Source organism: Mobula hypostoma, chromosome 11 (assembly GCF_963921235.1).
Source record: "Mobula hypostoma chromosome 11, sMobHyp1.1, whole genome shotgun sequence".
NCBI lineage: Eukaryota > Metazoa > Chordata > Chondrichthyes > Myliobatiformes > Myliobatidae > Mobula > Mobula hypostoma.
Genome location: NC_086107.1, coordinates 113613784 through 113630595, shown reverse-complemented (window position 1 = coordinate 113630595; position 16812 = coordinate 113613784). Strand labels below are relative to the sequence as shown.

Genomic DNA, 16812 nt, shown 5'->3' with positions numbered 1-16812 from the left:
CAGAGTTGATTTGATGGGCCAAATGGCCTAATTCTGTTCCTATATCTTATGGTCTTATGGGTAGGAGCCTGTGTGAGGGTGGAAAAGGGGTGGGGGGGGGTGTTTTGTCGGTATTGTTGTAGCTGTCCGTGTCGTCCTGCTGAGCATGTGGGGGGACACGCGATGTTTACACGGGGCTGTGTGGAGACGCTTGCGGGCTGCCCCTCAGCACAACCGTAAATCGGGTTGGTTGTTAACGCAAACGACGCATTACAAGATTCAAGAGTCAGGACTGTGTAAAGCCATGTCCAGTACACGCGAGTAAAGGAGAACGATGTGATTGTAACTCCCGATCCGATGCAGCGCGAAAAAAAACCTGTTACTGTATGTACACGTGAATAGAGACTGAATCTGTGTCAGCGTGTTGGGAGGTACTGCATGTTTTCCTAATCTGTCTCTAGTGTTTCCTCTCCTGGGAGTTCTCTCTCGGGCCCGACTACCCTGTTGTGATTGCTGCATTCGGACGAAACTGATTCACTTTCCTTGGAAATTCCCAACTTCTCACAGAGCGAGAAAAAAGTCCCAGTCGAGGCGAGACGTGTAGATCGGCAATGCTTGCTCCTGCCGACCCTGCTGAAGAGAATGTTACAGCTGCCGTGTGAATGCAGGAAATTCTCATCAGCCCGGCGAGGTGGGGGTTAAAACCTCCCTTTTCTACTCGGCAGCGAGGGCCGCGTCCACGCCGACCTGGAAGCTGGCAAAGGCAGGGAACAAGGACGCCAAACGCCCGCGTCAGAGTTGGCTGTCTCACTGGGAAATGCACGCTGAAGACTTGGTAAGCTCTCGCTCGTTTAACATTAAAGCACTTGCTTTACTCAATCGGGGTGATTTCCGCGTCTGAAGTAGAGATGTGCGTAAAAGAGTTTCCAGTTAACTGTTAAAATGAGAAGTTAGCAGTGTGGCTTTAACCATCACTTTAAGTTGCGTGTGTACGCACGCAGTAAATTGGTAGATTTCTCTTGTACTTAATAAAGTGGCCACTGAGTGTATGCTAGCGGTCTTCTGCCGCGTAGCCTATAAATTCACTTCTATGTTCAACGTGTTGTTTGTTCAGAGATGTTCTTCTGCCCACCGCTGTTGTAACACGAGGTTATCTGAGTTACTGTCACCTTCCTGTCAGCTTGAACCAGTCTGGCCGTTCTTATCTTCAGCCAGTTACGTGGCCGCAAATACTCCACCCTCTTCCTGCCCGGTCTCACCTGTCACCTGCCCGCTGGTGCTCCTCTCCCCCGCACACCCTCCTTCCTTTCCCGTCCTGGCGAAGGGCCTTGGGCTGAAACGTCACTCTTTACTCATCTCCAGAGATGCTGAGTTCCTGCAGCATTCTGTGTGAGTGAGTTAACTCCACATTTCCAGCATCTGCAGAATCCCTTCCCACCAATTCAGTAAGGAACTTTGGAGAAGCTTGTTTTATTTATTGGGATACAGCGTGGATTAGGCATGCCTGGTCCTTTTTTTTCCAAAAATACTTTATTCAGAAATATTACAAAATAAAAATAATTACATACAAGAAAAGAAAACCATTCGTTGACTGTAAGTCCTTATTCAATACAGTTATTAACAATAAAATTTTTCGTTGACTCTCTGTTCATTTACAAATGAAAGATGTTTACAGTAAATCATGCGTTTACTCTCAACCCTTGGTCAAGAGTTAAAACTTATTAACAACCAAAATTTTCAACAATAAAGGCAGGCAATGGCTCTAATACTTTCCCAAATTAACAATTCCACCCAGTCCTTGGGCACCATGTTGATTATCTGTCCACACTGGCATGCCTGGTCCTTCGAGCCACACCACCTAGCAATCCCCGATTTAACCCTGGCCTCATTTACAATGTTGAATTAATCTATCAACCAGTACACCTTTGAACTGTGGGAGGAAACCCACACTGTCACGGGGAGAACATACTAACTCGTTACGGGCAGCAGTGGGAACTGGACCTGGGTTGCTGGTACTGTAAAGCATTGTGCTAACCACTACCCAGAGAGATTAAAATGTGGGTTTGCAAACAAGGGGGTTGGTTGAGAGAAGATTGACGGGAACAGGATTTACAACTGGCAGGCTAAGGAGCACATAGAATGTGACATCTGAGGAGATCTGGTTGGAGGACTCCGTCCTTTACAGTCCTGGAAAAAAAAGCACAATAGAATCAGTGAAAGACTGCCCCAACAGGGCAGACAAACGACCCATGTGCAAAATGCAACACATTTCGAGAACATGAGATGAAGAGTCTTTGAAAGTGAGTCCATAGGTTGTGGGAACAGTTCAGTGATGGGGTGAGTGAAATTATCTTCTCTGGTTCGAAGATATGATGGTTGAGGGTTAATAACTGTTACTGAATCTGGTGGTGTGGGTCCTGGAGCTCCTGCACCTTCTCCCTGATGACAGCAACGAGATTGCCCTGGCTGGTGAGGGGTCCTTAATGATGGATGATGATGGAGGGGTTTGATGATGATGATTGATGATGGAGGGGTTTCCTGATGATGGATAATGATGGTGGGGTTTCCTGATGATAGAAGATGATGGAAGGGTTTCCTGATGATTGATGATGATGGAGGGGTTTCCTGATGATATATGATGATGATGGAAGGGTTTCCTGATGATAGATGATGATGATGGAAGGGTTTCCTGATGGTGGATGGGCTTCCTGATGACTGATAATGATGGAGGGGTTTCCGGATGTTTGATGATGATGGTGGGTGTTCCTGATGATGGATGATGATGGAAGGGTTTCCTGATGATGGACGCTACTTGAGTTTGAGGAGCTTATTGTGTTCCTGTGAGGTTGGAAAGGAGTGTGCTGGATGGAGTGGTGGAGAGCATGAAACACTGCAGCACAATACTGTGCCAACCTTAAACCTACATCAAGATCAAGATAACCCTTCCATATAAAATATAGAACACTAGGGCACAGTACGGGCTGTTCGGGGCCCGGGATGCTGTGCCAACCTTTGAACCTACTCCAAGGTCAATCTAACCCTTCCCTTGCACATAGCCTTCCATTTTTCTTTCATTCAAGTGCCAATCAGTCTCTCAAATGTCCTTAATGTCTCTGCCTCTACCACCACCCCTGGCAGTGCGTTCAGCTACCCTCCACTCTCTGTGTCAAAAAAACTACCTTTGACATCCTCCCTTTATTCACTTGAAAAATTGTGGTGCCTCAAACTAGGCATTTCTGCCCTGAGGTAATACCTGTCCTGGACTGTGCATTCTATGTATGCCTCTTATCATCTTGGAGACCTGTACTCAGCCACACCTTCCCATTGTTTGAGGGCTGTTTAGATCTTCCTCAGAAGGTTAAATTCAACTGCAGCGCAGCTCCAGAAGCTTGGAGCTAAACTCATGGGAAAAGTGGATCTGCCTGGGAGCCACAGAGCTGAAAGACTATAAGATCATCAGATGTAGGAGCAGAATTAGGCCATTTAGCCCATCAAGTCTGCTCTGCCATTCCATAACAACAGATTTATAATCCCTCTCAACCACGTTCTCCTGACTTCTCCGTGTAACATTTGACACACTTACTAATTAAGAACCTTTCAACCTGCGCTTTAAATACAACCAGTGACTTGGCCTCCACAGCATTCTGTGGCAATGAATTCCACAGATTCACCACCCACTGGCTAAAGAAATTCCTCCTCATCTCTGTTCTAAAGGGACGTCCTTCTATTCTGAGGCTGTGCTCTTTGTTCCTCGACTCTCACACTAGAGGAAACTTCCTCTCCACATCTACTTTGTCTAGCCCTTTCAATGTTTAGGTTTCAATGAGATACCCCTCAATCTTCTAAACACCAGAGGGTAGAGACCAGGAGCCATCAAATGCTCCTCATACCTTAACCATGTCTTTCCTGGGATCTTTCTTGTGAACCTCCTCTGGACCATTTCCAATGATAGCGTATCCTTTCTTAGATAAGGAGCTCAAAACTCCAACTGCTGCCCGACCAGTGCCTTATAAAGCCTCGGTAATTAGATTAGATTAGATTAGATTCAACTTTATTGTCATTGTGCTGAGTACAGATACAAAGCCAATGAAATGCATTTAGCATCTGACCAGAAATGCAAAGAATAGTGTTATCTACAAAATAACTGTGAGTAAAGTAAATGCTACAGCACACAAATATAAAAGTACTGAGACAGTACAATATGGGTGCAATACTGCTTAGCGCTGTGATGAGAGGTTCAGCAGGGTCACAGCCTCAGGGAAGAAGCTCTTCCTGTGCCTGCTGGTGCGGGAGCGGAGGCTCCTGTAGCGCCTACCGGATGGGAGGAGAGTAAAAAGTCCATGGTTAGGATGAGATGCATCCTTGATAATGCTTTTCGCCCTGCCCAGGCAGCGTTTATGGTAGATGTTCTCAATAGTGGGCAACTGGGTGCCGATAATCCGCTGGGCAGTTTTCACCACACGCTGGAGTGCTTTGCGGTCTGATATGGGACAATTGCCATACCACACTGAGATGCAGTTGGTGAGTATGCTCTCAATGGTACAGTGGTAAAAGTCCGTCAGTATCCTGGGACAGAGGTGAGCTTTCTTCATTCTCTGCAGGAAATGAAGGCGCTGTTGTGCCTTTTTGATCAGGATGGAGGAGTTCAGAGACCAGGTAAGATCCTCAGATCTTACCTGGTACACCAGGCATTGCATTTCTTGCCTTGATGCACCCTGCAGCATAGGGCTGCTCTCTACTTAGGAAGCACCACAGTGACCCAGTAATCCAGCTCCAGCAGGACAAGAGGTCCACTGGGAAAGTCACAGCTCAAAGAGATCCCTCTGCCTCGCCCTCACAAATGCCCTCAGGGAAATCATTGTTGGATTGGGTTGTAGAATCATGACTTTTCTTGTGCTTTTATTTTTGTACGCTTGCTTGTATTTTTATATAATGACACGCAATGCCTATAAAAGGCATTCACTCCGCTTGGAAGTTTTCATGTTTTATTGTTTTACAGCGTTGAATCGCAGTGGATTTAATTTGACTTTTTTTTGGACACTGATCAACAGAAAAAGACTCGTTTGTGTCAAAGTGAAAACAAATCTTTATACAGTGATCTAAATTAATTACAAATATAAAACACAAAATATTTTATTGTATAAGTACCCACCTGCTTCAAGTCAGTATTTAGTAGATACACCTTTGGCAGCAATTACAGCCTTGCGTCTGCGTGGACAGCTATCAGCTTTGCACATCTGGACACTGCAATTTTTCCCCATTTTTCTTTACAAAACTGTTCAAGCTCTATCAGATTGCATGGGGATAGTGAGTGAACAGCCCTTTTCAAGTCCAGTCACAAATTATCAGTTGGATTGAGGCCTGGACTCTGACGTGGCCACTCCAGGATATTAACTTTGAAGTTTTTAAACCATTCCTGTGTAGCTTTGGCTTTATGTGTAGTGTCATTGTCTTGCTGGAAAACAAATCTTCTCCCAAGTCGCAGTTCTCTTGCAGACTGCATCAGGTTTTCCTCCCGGATTTCCCTGTATTTTGCTGCATTCATTTTACTCTCCACCTGCACAAGCCTTCCAGGGCCTGCTGCAGTGAATCATCCCCACAACAGCTACCACCATGCTTCATGGTAGGGATGGTGTGTTTTTGTGTGGTGTTTGGCTCATGCCAAACATAGTGTTTAGTCTGACGGCCAAAAAGCTCAACTTTGATTTCATCAGACCATAGAACCTTCTTCCAGCTGACTTCAGAGTCTCCCACATGCTCTGTGGCAAACTCTAGCTGAGATTTCATGAGTTTTTTTCCACAGTGGCTTTCTCTTTGCCACTCTTCCAAAAAGCTGTGACAGGTGAAACACTCGGGCAACAATTGTATGCGCAGCCTCTCCCATCTCAACCACTGAAGCTTGTAACTCCTCCAGAGTTGTCATAGGTCTCTTTGTGGCTTCCCTCACTAGTCCCCTTCTTGCACGGTCACTCAGTTTTTGTAGACTGCCTGTTCTAGGCAGATTTACAGCTGCGCCATATTCTTTCCATTTCTTGATGATTAACTCAACTGTACTCCAAGGGATAGTCAGTGACTTGGAAATTTTCTTGTATCCATCTCCTGACTTGTGCTTTTCAATAACCTTTTCAAGGAGTTGCTTGGAGTGTTCTTTTGTCTTCATGGTGTAGTTTTTGCCGGGATACTGACCTGCCAGCTGTTGCACCTTCCGGGTGTACTTTTACTCCAATCAATTGAAAGCCCCTTAACTGCACACGGTGATCTCCATTTAACTAATTATGTGACTCCTGAAGCCAATTGGCTGCACCAGTCATATTAGAGGTGATGAATGCTTTTGTCATCAATTATTTTGTGTTTTATATTTGTAATTAATTTAGAACTATTTGTAGAGGTCTGTTTTCACTACGACATGAAAAAGTCTTTTCTGTTGAGCAGTGTCAAAAAAAAAACAAATTAAACCCACTGTGATTCAATGTTGTAAAACAACAAAACATGAAAACTTCCAAGGGTGTGAATACCTTTTATAGGCGCTGTATATGCACTGAGTGGCCACTTTATTAGGTACCTTCTAATACAGTACTGAGTGTATGTTTGTGGTCTGCTCCGACTGTAGCCCATGCTTCAATATCCGATGTGCTTTACGTTCAGGAATGCTCTTCTACACCTAACTGTTGTAACGTGTGTTTATTTGAGTTACAGTCACTTTCCTGTCAGCTTGAATCAATCTGGCCATTCATCTCTGAACTCTCTCACTAACAAGGCATTTTCACCCACAGAAGTGCAGTTCACTGGATTTTTATTTGTTTCTCACGCTATTCTCTGTAAACTCTGGAGACTGTTGTGCGTGAAAATCCCAGGAAATCAGCAGTTTCTGAGATACTCAAACCAGCCCGTCAAAGTCACTTGGATCACATTTCTTCCCCACTCTGATATTTGATCTGAGTGTCTTGACCATGTCTGCATGCTTTTATGCGTTGAGCTGCTGCCACATGATTGGCTGGACGGAGATTTACATTAACGAGCAGGTGTACTTACTGAAGTGGCCGTGGCCTCTGAGTATGCATGTCATTGTTCAGTGAATTTTCCAGTAATTACACAAAGTGAAATGCACTGTTTACATCAACAGCCAACACTGTCTGAGGATGTGCTGGGGGAGCTCGCTTCTGGCAGCAAGATAGCGTGCCCACAGCTCACTCACCCAGCCTCTACATCTTTAGAATGTGGGAAGAAACCAGAATACCTCGAGGAATGTTCTGTTGCGCCTTTGTCGGGACACTAAATGGCTGAGGTGGTAGACCAAAAGACTATAAGACATTGGAGCAGAATTAGGACAACATAGCCAAATTATTATCCCTCTCAACCCCACTTTCCTGCCTTCTCCCTGTAATCTTTGACATCCTTACTAATCAAGACCCTATCAACCTCCACTTTAAATATACCCAATGACTTATCATCCACAGGTGTCTGTGGCAATGAATTCCACAGATTCACCACCCTCTGGCTAAAGAAATTCCTCCCGAAAGGGGAGGAATATTAAGGGGGATGTTTATTAAAAGTTGTAGACTTATGAAATGCCAGAGTCATTTGCGAGCACCACGTTTGTTCCAGCAATGTTGCCACAAGGTGTAAAGTTCTTGGATCCCAGTTGGTGGGAAGCCGAGTGCAAGGGTGAAACAATGTTCTGGAGACCACAGGAGCCCAGCTCTCCACCACGGTGTGGGCCAGGTTAGATGGTCACAATTTGTGATCGCAATTCGCTTCTACCCCTTGCTTTAATGGTTGAATGAGGGTGGCCCTCTGAGAAGACCGGGAATATTGAAGGCAGGGGAGATCAATGAGGGAGGAAGAGAGGTTGGGCGTAGGTGCCATTGAAGAAAACCTGGGGTTATGCTTACTGCAGCAGGAACTGTTAACGGCAAAAGAAGGTAAACAGAGAGGCGGGGAACAGTCGGACAGATAGATAAGGCAATGGAGAGAGGGGGGAGAGAGAAAATAGGGAGAGGGAGAGAATATGTGTGTGAGAGAGAGAAAGTCAGAGAAACAGACAGTGAGAAAGAGAGAGCTAGAGGAAGACAGAGAGAGAGAAGGAGAGAGAGATAGAGATGGAGAAAGAGAGAACAGGAAAGTCAGGGAGACAGAGACAGAGGGAGAGAGAGTCAGAGAGAAAGAGGAAGAGAGAGCTAGAGAGAGAAAGGGAGAGAGTCAGAGAGAGAGACAGAAAGAGAGATAGTCAGAGAGACAGACAGAGAAAGGGAGAGAGGAAAAAGAGAGAGAGGGGAGAGAGAACTAGTCAGAGGGGGAGAGAGAAAGAGAGGCAGAGTCAGAGAGACAGAGACAGAGAGAGAAAGAAACAGAGAGAGAGCTGGAGAGAGAGAGAGGAGAGAGAGAGCGAGAGAGAGAGGAGGGAGAGCTGGCTTGAAGTGTCCCCGTTTACAAGTGGGAGAGAGTTGTAATTCTTGTTTTCTTGTCCCTCCCATACCCAGAGCTTCTCTTGCAGAGAAGTTATGACTCAGGGTGTATTTAGTGACGTTGGCAAAAAGTGCATTGGGTCTTTCCAGGAAATCACAATAGCAGGACTTGTTAAACACGAGAAAAGGCACAGAGAGAGCCAGAGAGAAGTCAGAACAGACGGAGAATGCAACGGGGAAAGAGGAAGAGAGCTCTAAAGAAACGTTGACATCAATGAATTTATCAGAGTGATTCTGTCAGGGGGGAAAGTGCCAGCTCTGCTGGAGATCCTTGCTGCGAGGAATCGTGTCCTGTCTCGTCACAGCGAGTTCCCCTGCAGCTGATGGTTGCCTGCCAACATGTGAATGTCAGCTCCTGTGAATGGGGAAGTGTGGAATTACCCTGGATTGTCTGTGACTGCGATGTGAGTAGCGATTGATAGGGCTGATCGGAAATCCTGATGGCTTGGGGCTGAGTAGGTTCGGATTAATCCAGTGACATACTCGCTAGACGCAGGTCAATGGTGCTGTGGGTATGTTATTGGATTAGTGATCCAGATTCTGCCATGGGAACTGAGGGATTTATATCGAACTGGCTAAATAAATATGGAATTCCTGTTGTTAGGGCATATTCTGAAGTTATGGTACATAGCAAATACTAATTTCAACAGCAACCAGTCTTCATACCTGAATGTGGATTGTAGATCGAGTTTGAGGTGGCACAGAGGTGTAGTGGTTAGGCCACCTGCTTTACAGTACCCGTGACCGGGATTCAATTCCTGCCACTGCCTGTGAGGAGTTGGTACGATCTCCCCATGACTGCGTGGGTTTCCTGTGGGTGCTCCAGTTTCCTCACACAGTCCAAAGACACGCCGATTGGTAGGTTAGTTGGTCATTGTAAATTGTCCTGTGATCAGGCTCAGATTAAATCGGGGGATTGCTGGGCGGAGTGAATCAAATGGCTGGAACAGCCCAGTCTGCACTGTACCTCAGTAAATAAATAAATATACACCCAGAACAATGGTGTTCCTGGAGCTGCATTTTGGGGCCAATTGCAAACAAACAAACACTCATTGACCTGAGATATCTGCATATGCATGAATGCAGCCCAGAATCAGTGGGAATTGACTTTCATTTTGGGTGTCAGGAGTGTGTGAGCAAAGAAGGAGGTGTGTGAAAACTCTATGTAATTCAAAGGAAGCATTGTAGATACACTGTAACTATAGATTGTCCTGCTAAGGACCTTTGACCTTTAGCATATAGAAATGTCATGTATTACTGGGTTAGGCAGGCCTCTTCTTCCAAGAGTGTCTCCCATATGTTTCCTGCTTGCTTGGCCAAATAAAGACTTGTATAAACCAGTGTCTCTCCAGTGACTTTGTTCACAGTCTCAACAATGATTAAAGGAAAATAAGTGAGGGAATGAGACTGGTGGAAACTCTCTGGAACAGTAATATGTTGTAATCCTTCCTGTGTTGTGAAATATGTATATTTCATACATACTAGAAGAATGTTTCCCTTGGCTGGTGTGTCAAGGAAATCAAATCAACAAATTACAGGACTGGAAGGGTATCAATGGGTCAAGCAGCACCTCAAAGTTTTAAAGTTTCAAAGTAAAATTTATCATCAGGGTACATATATGTCACCACATACAACTCTGAGATTCTTTTTCCTGCGGGAATACTCAGCAAATCTATAGAATAGTATCTGTAAACAAGATCAATGAAAGATCAAGTGCATACAAGACAGAAAACTGTTGAAATGAAACTATAAGTAAATAGCAATAAATAACGAGAACATGAAATAACAAATAATAAATTCTTCAAGTGAGATCATCGGTTGTGGGAACGTCTCAGTAGTTGAGTGAAGTTATCCCCTTTTGTTCAAGAGCCTGGTGGCTGAGGGGTAGTAACTGTTCTTGAACTTGGTGGTGTGAGTCCTGAGACTCTTGTACCTTCTACTTCATGGCAGCAGTGAGAAAAGAGCATGGCCTGGGTGGTGAGAATCTCTGATGATGGATGCTGCTTTCCTACGACAGCGTTTCATGTAGATGTGCCCAATGGTTGGGTGGGCTTTACCTGTGATGTACTGGGCCAAATCCACTGCCTTTTGTAGGATTTTCCGTTCGAAGGCATTGGTGTTTCCATACCAGGCTGTGATGCAGCCAGTCAATACACTCTCCACCACACATCTATAGAAGTTTGTCAAGGTTGTGGTTATCGTACGGAAGCTCCGCAGACTCCTAAGGAAGTAAAGGCATGGTTGAGCTTTCTTTGTGATTACATTTACTGTATGTGCTGGGTCCTATGAAGAGGAAAGGAATGGTTGCCAGTTGCATTCAAAGCCCTGCATCAGGACAGAATTAATTCCTTCCTCACCCCCTCACAGATGCTGTTCGACCCCCTGGGCTCCTCCAGCAGATTATTTGGTGTTCCAGGTTCCAACATCTGCTGTCCCTTGTGTTAACATCTTCTAGAAACAGAGTTCACAGTCTGAATCAGGGGTCAGCCAGCAAGAGCAGGGTAGAAATACTGAAATAAATTGGTTGCTGATAATATCTCGCCTCAGTGCTGAGCTAACTCCACGCCTTTCAAACACTCTACAACCCTTATTCTTGGTATTTCTAAAAAAGAATTGCATATTTTGCCTTCTTCTTCACATTGGTTGCTTGTCAGTCTTTCACTCGTCTCTGCACTGAGCTGATCACTGTACAGAACCTATAGGCTCACTTTCAAAGACTCTACAGCTTGTGTTCTCAGTAGAGTTGTGCACTTCAATACTCTAATTCAGGGGCGGCCAACCTTTTACATTCCGTGCGTCAATTTTTACACGCACGAGTTCAGATGCGTCATACAACTCTTGTACCCCCGTTCAATTCTTGTAAAAATATGTTAATATAGACATATCTAGCATTTTTACATGATATATTGATTTAATATAAAAACAAGATAAACATTACTTACCTTAATGAGACTTTTAACAAATATATTTTGTCTTCTTTTGATTTCTTCCTTTTTCTTAATCACATATTCTTGCCGTAACTCAGACCCAAGCACTAGCTTCAGTTTTCCTTCTATTTCAGTCTGATGTTGTGTTCTATTAAGATCATGTCTTCTATTATGTGAGAAAGTGTTTTCACCGACAATGCACAACTGTTTTCCTGCCGGATCCGCTATAAATAAGAGCTCATTTTCCCTCTGTTCATTGAATTCATGCTTACTATCACTTTCTGCCTTTCTTTTGCACTGTGATGGGTCACTGAATGTAAAAACAAGGCTTAATCTTTGAAAAAGTGCAAAACTGCAAATGTTCACAAAGGGCGAACAAAGCACGACTCCGTAGTGCATTAGTGTCAGTTGTAAACTGGCTGGCAAAAACCTGCGACGCACCGCTGGTGCAGACGCCTGGCGCCTCAGGATCAAACAAATATCAAGTGTGTATTGAACAGTTATAGAATGACTGAAGAAGAGTTCTTCTTTCCTGGTTTGACTCATTAAACATTTTTTAAAATTGAAAACAGATTAATGTGAAAGAAGATAACATTCACCAAAAGATGTGCACAAAATAATAAAATCGCTAAAAATAATTGCTAAGTTTTAGACTTATTCTCAGTAAACCCCATTTCTAGCTCTAAGCTACTTGAATTCCTGTTATAGATTTTTTTTCTACGAATCGGTTTTTGGTTAATACTTTTTGCATGAGTAGGCTTACTTTTTTATTTTTGTCACTGGGGTGCAATGTGCCACAGGTTGGCCATCCCTGCTCTAATTTTTACTTTTTATTGATCTACAGTGCAGAGTAGGTGCTTCCGGCCCTTCCAGCCACTCTGTTTAGCAATCTCCCAACTTAATCCCAGCCTAGTCATGGGACAATTTACAGTGACCAATTAGCCTTCCAACCAGTATGTCTTTGGACTCTGGGGGGAAATCAGAGAACCCTGGTTTCTAGAGAACCAGGGAACTAGGTCAGCTGGTGGCGCAGTGAGATCAGCGCTGGGCTCGAGAACGGACGTTCCCGAGTTCGATCCAGTGACAGACCACTCCCGAGCGCGCTCTCCATCCGCGCCGGGTTGATGTCGAGCTCGCAACTCGACATCGTAAAAAAAACGCTGCCTCCTCCAGTTTAAATACCCATGTGGAATATTGTGGAGGATCAAATACCCAAACCCAAACCCGGAGGAAACCCACGCAGTCACGGGGAGAACGTACAAACTCCTTACAAGCAGCAGCAGGATACTTAAGTAATATTTGAGTTATCTTGTACAAGATAACTCAAATATATATATAGTTTGATTAAGCTTTCCTATTTATTTAAATAATTCATGATTAGTTATATGTAAAAATACATAAGTTGCCTACGCCATCACTCTATCATGTGACACGTGCGTGCCTCACTTAAGGTAAACTCGAAGTTACACCCGTATTTCAAACTCTCATGTTTTCTTTCAATTAATTTAATGTCTTGAAGTTGAAAAATATGACAAGCAGTATTATTTTTTAATATATTTGTACACCTTTATCTTCTTTTACATATTGGTTGCTTGCCAGTCTTCGTGTGAATTTTTTATTGATTGTATTGTATTTCTTTGTTCTACTGTGAATGGCCAGGGATGGTCTGGATTGGTTGCAGTGATGCCTGGCTTTCTGAACGTCAGTTCTGAATGCCGTTTTCTTGCTTTTATTGTTTGCATGATTTGTTTCTTCTTTTCTCTCTCTCTGCACACTAGGCGTTTGGCAGTCTCCTATTGTTTTTAGCAGGTTCTTTTGTGTTTCTCTGTTTTGTGGCTGCCTACAAGGAGACAAATCTGAAGGTTGTACGAAGTATGCATACTTTGATAATAGAATGTACTTTGAACTTTGAATGCTTGCCAGAAAACGAATCTCAGAATTGAATATGGTATCATATATGTACTTTGAGAATAAATTTACTTTGAACGTTAAACTTGGCATCTAACTTGAACTCTGGTTGTTATCAGTCTTTGTTTCATCGTTTCTCGTAAGTTATATAGTACAAGTTCAAATGTTACACCGCTCTTCAAGAAGGGAGAAAGGCAGATGAAAGGAAAGTATAGGCCAGTTAGTCTGACCTCCGTGGTTAGGAAGATATTAAGGATGGTGTCTCGGGGTATTTGGAGGTACATGATAAAATAAGCCACAGTCAGCATGGTTTCCTCAAGAGAAAGTCTTGTCTGACAAATCTGTTGGAATTCTTTGAAGAAATAACAAGCAGGATGGACAAAGGAGAATTGGTTGATGTTGTGTATTTGGATTTTCAGAAGGCCTTTGACAAGGTTCCTCACATGAGGCTGCTTAACAAGCTATGAGCTTATGTTATTACAGGAAAGACTCTAGCATGGATAAAGCAGTGGCTGATTGACAGGAGGCAAAGATTGGGAATAAAAGGAGCCTTTTCTGTTTGGCTGCTGGTGACTAGTGGTGTTCCACAGGGTGTCTGTGTTGGGACTAATTCTTTTTACATTATATGTCAATGATTTGGATGATGGAATTGATGGCTTTGTTGCAAAGTTTACAGACAATATAAAGATAGGTGGAGGGGCAGATAGTTTTGAGGAAATAGAGAGGCTATCAAAGGACAAAGAGAATGGGCAAAGAAATGGCAGATGGAATACAGTGTCAGGAAGTATGTGGTCATGCACTTTGGTAGAAGAAATAAAAGGGCTAACTATTTTCTAAATGGAGAGAATATAGTATATTGAGGTACAAAGGGACTTTGCAAGTTGAGTCTGTGGTGAGGAAGGCAAAAGCAATGTTATCATTCATTTCAAGAGGACTAGAATATAAAAGCAAGGATGTAATGTTGAGGCTTTATAAAGCACTAGTGAGCCCTCACTTGGAATATTGTGAGCAATTTTGGGCCCTTTATCTTGGAAAGGATGTGCTGAAACTGGACAGAGTTGAAAGGAGCTTCATGAAAATAGTTCCAGGATTGAATGGCTTGTCATATGAAGAGCATTTGATGGCTCTGGGCCTGTATTCACTGGAATTCAGAAGAATGAGGGGTGACGTCATTGAAACCTACTGAATGGTGAAAGGCTTTCGTAAAGTGGATGTGGAGAGGATGTTTCCAATGGTGGGAGAGTCCAAGACCAGAGGACACAGCCTCAGAATAAAGAAGTGTCCTTTTAGAATGGAGATGAGGAGGAATTTCTTTAGCCAGAGAGTGATGTATTTGTGGAATCCTTTACCAAAGGCAGCTGTGGAGGCCAAATCTTTACACTTTATATGTATTGAAGGCAGAGATTGATAGATTCTTGATTGGTCAAGACATGAAGGAATACAGGGAAAAATACCCACAAGAAAATGAATCTGAGGGTAGTATATAGTGACATATACGTAATTTGATAACGAATTTATTTTGACTGTGATTTTGACGTACTTGTGTGCTTTTGTATTCACGGAATCTGGGCCGCAGTCGCCAAGTCTGAAGGTCATCTGTTCAAGAAATGTCTTCCCCAGAGGATTGTGAATATGGGGAATTCTTTTCCAAGGCGGCTGTGGGAATTTAGTTGCAAGGCAGACAGGGATGATGGTGAGTATTGGTAGCTTGGGTTAAGGCATTTGACATTGTGGCGTTCACTGAACTTGGCAATTAGATTGCAGACATCTCATCACCAGTCGAGGTGACATCCTCAGTGCGCAGATATTTGTGTTTCTCTCTGGGATTGCTCGCATTTACATAGGCCTCTGTTCCCTTGCCTAGGTCCTGACTGGCCACCCTTCTGTTGACCTTTGAATTCTACTGGCTCATGTTTCTTTGGCTCTTAGGTGTTTGTCGGTGGCGTCTCTTTCGATCTGTTTGCCTACAGAGTTATTGGAACAGAACCACGCTTCTAAAACTTTTCGTGCTTCATGTGTGCCTGCATCAGAACCTCCACAGTTTTCCAGTTCAAGTGGAGAGACCGGAATATGCAGAGAATCATGGGGTGGTGGGGGGTTGTATATGGCTGTAACGTTTTTTTCTTAATAAAGACAAACTTGGCTTGGGACCCTCCTCCGGGAGCAGCCCGTAAGAGAGAGAGCGAGAGGGAGGGACCATCGCCAACAGACACCTTTCATCTGGCAGCAGCATGTGAGAGGCTGGTAGACGGCGCTGAACACCTACCTGCTCTTGTCCTCCATGATTTTAATCTTCCTTGACACTGAGTACCGAGAAATCACGGGAGAGCAGACTAAAAAGTAGTCATGGTCGTCACATACCTGACTTGGGATAACAGAAATTCCAATGGTAACAATTAACCAACAAAATCGCCAGATTCAAGTAATGAGGCACCTCCTACTGAAAACTAAGAAGTTTCTAGAAAAGTACAGAAGCAACTGTACCATAATTACCGGAAAATTTGTGGAACAGTTATATGTACATGGGTGATTTAAGCAAACAGAGGAACATTAAACTACAAGAACAATAACAATTCTACACCTTGATGCAACAGAGGTGATGAGAACTGATCCATTGAAAGACTGTAGAGGATCTCGTTTACGGAACCACAAACTGGTGGTATGGAAACGTGATCTCAGTACGAGAAGGCCAAGAAGGACACCACGGAGGTTTTGGCGCAGGCAAACACGAGGCAGGTACATGAATTTTTACAGGTGTGCCCCTCTTCTGATAACTCCATAAACAGACATGATGAAATAATACGAACCAATAGAATTCAAAGGTCAACTGAAGGGCTAGCCATCAGGAGCGAGGCAAGCAAACAGGGGTCTATATAAACACGAGCACTCCCAGAGAGAAACACCAACAGCTGCACAACGAGGACGCCACCTCGACTGGTGATGAAATGTCTGTAAGCTCATTGCCAAGTTCGGCAAACACCACAACAGCAAACCCCCAGAGGATCTCCGAAGATGCTCCAACATAAAATTGTTCAGTAAAACCATCAGGTTTCCAGCTGCCTGGAGCATGCTTACTGAGCTAAGTCAATGACAAAGAACTCTCAGCCCGTTAATCATGAAAGTCGACAAGTTAGGAAACAATCTACAAGGGGATATTCCATCCATCTTTCACCTATCCAAGGCCCACACCCAACCTTCACATTCATAACTTTCTTCCAGCTCGAAACAAGAAGGATTTCCTGGTGACCAACCATTTTAATTCCAATTCCCATTCCCATTCTGACATGGCGATCCATGGTCTCCTCTGCTGCCATGATGATGCCTCTCTCATGTTAAAGGAACAACACTTCAGACTCCATCTTGGTATCCTCCAACCTGGTGGCATGAACATCAATTTCTCTAACTTAGAGTAGTTGCTCTTCCACCTCTTTCCGTCTTCTCCCATTCCCAAATCTGGATTCCCTCTTGCCTCTTCTCTTCTCACCTTTTTGGAGATTTACATAGATATTACTGTGTAGGCCTAATTGTGTGAC

The 16812-nt window shown here is 43.8% G+C and overlaps 1 protein-coding gene across 1 annotated transcript in view; it reads left to right on the top strand.

The window, feature by feature from the left end:
* Positions 1 to 278: 278 nt before the first annotated feature.
* LOC134354132 (interleukin-3 receptor class 2 subunit beta-like) overlaps positions 279 to 16812 on the top strand; it is a 71220-nt gene continuing 54686 nt past the window's right edge. The window contains 1 exon segment of the mRNA XM_063062931.1: positions 279 to 814. The gene's annotated coding sequence lies outside the window, so the exon portion shown is untranslated.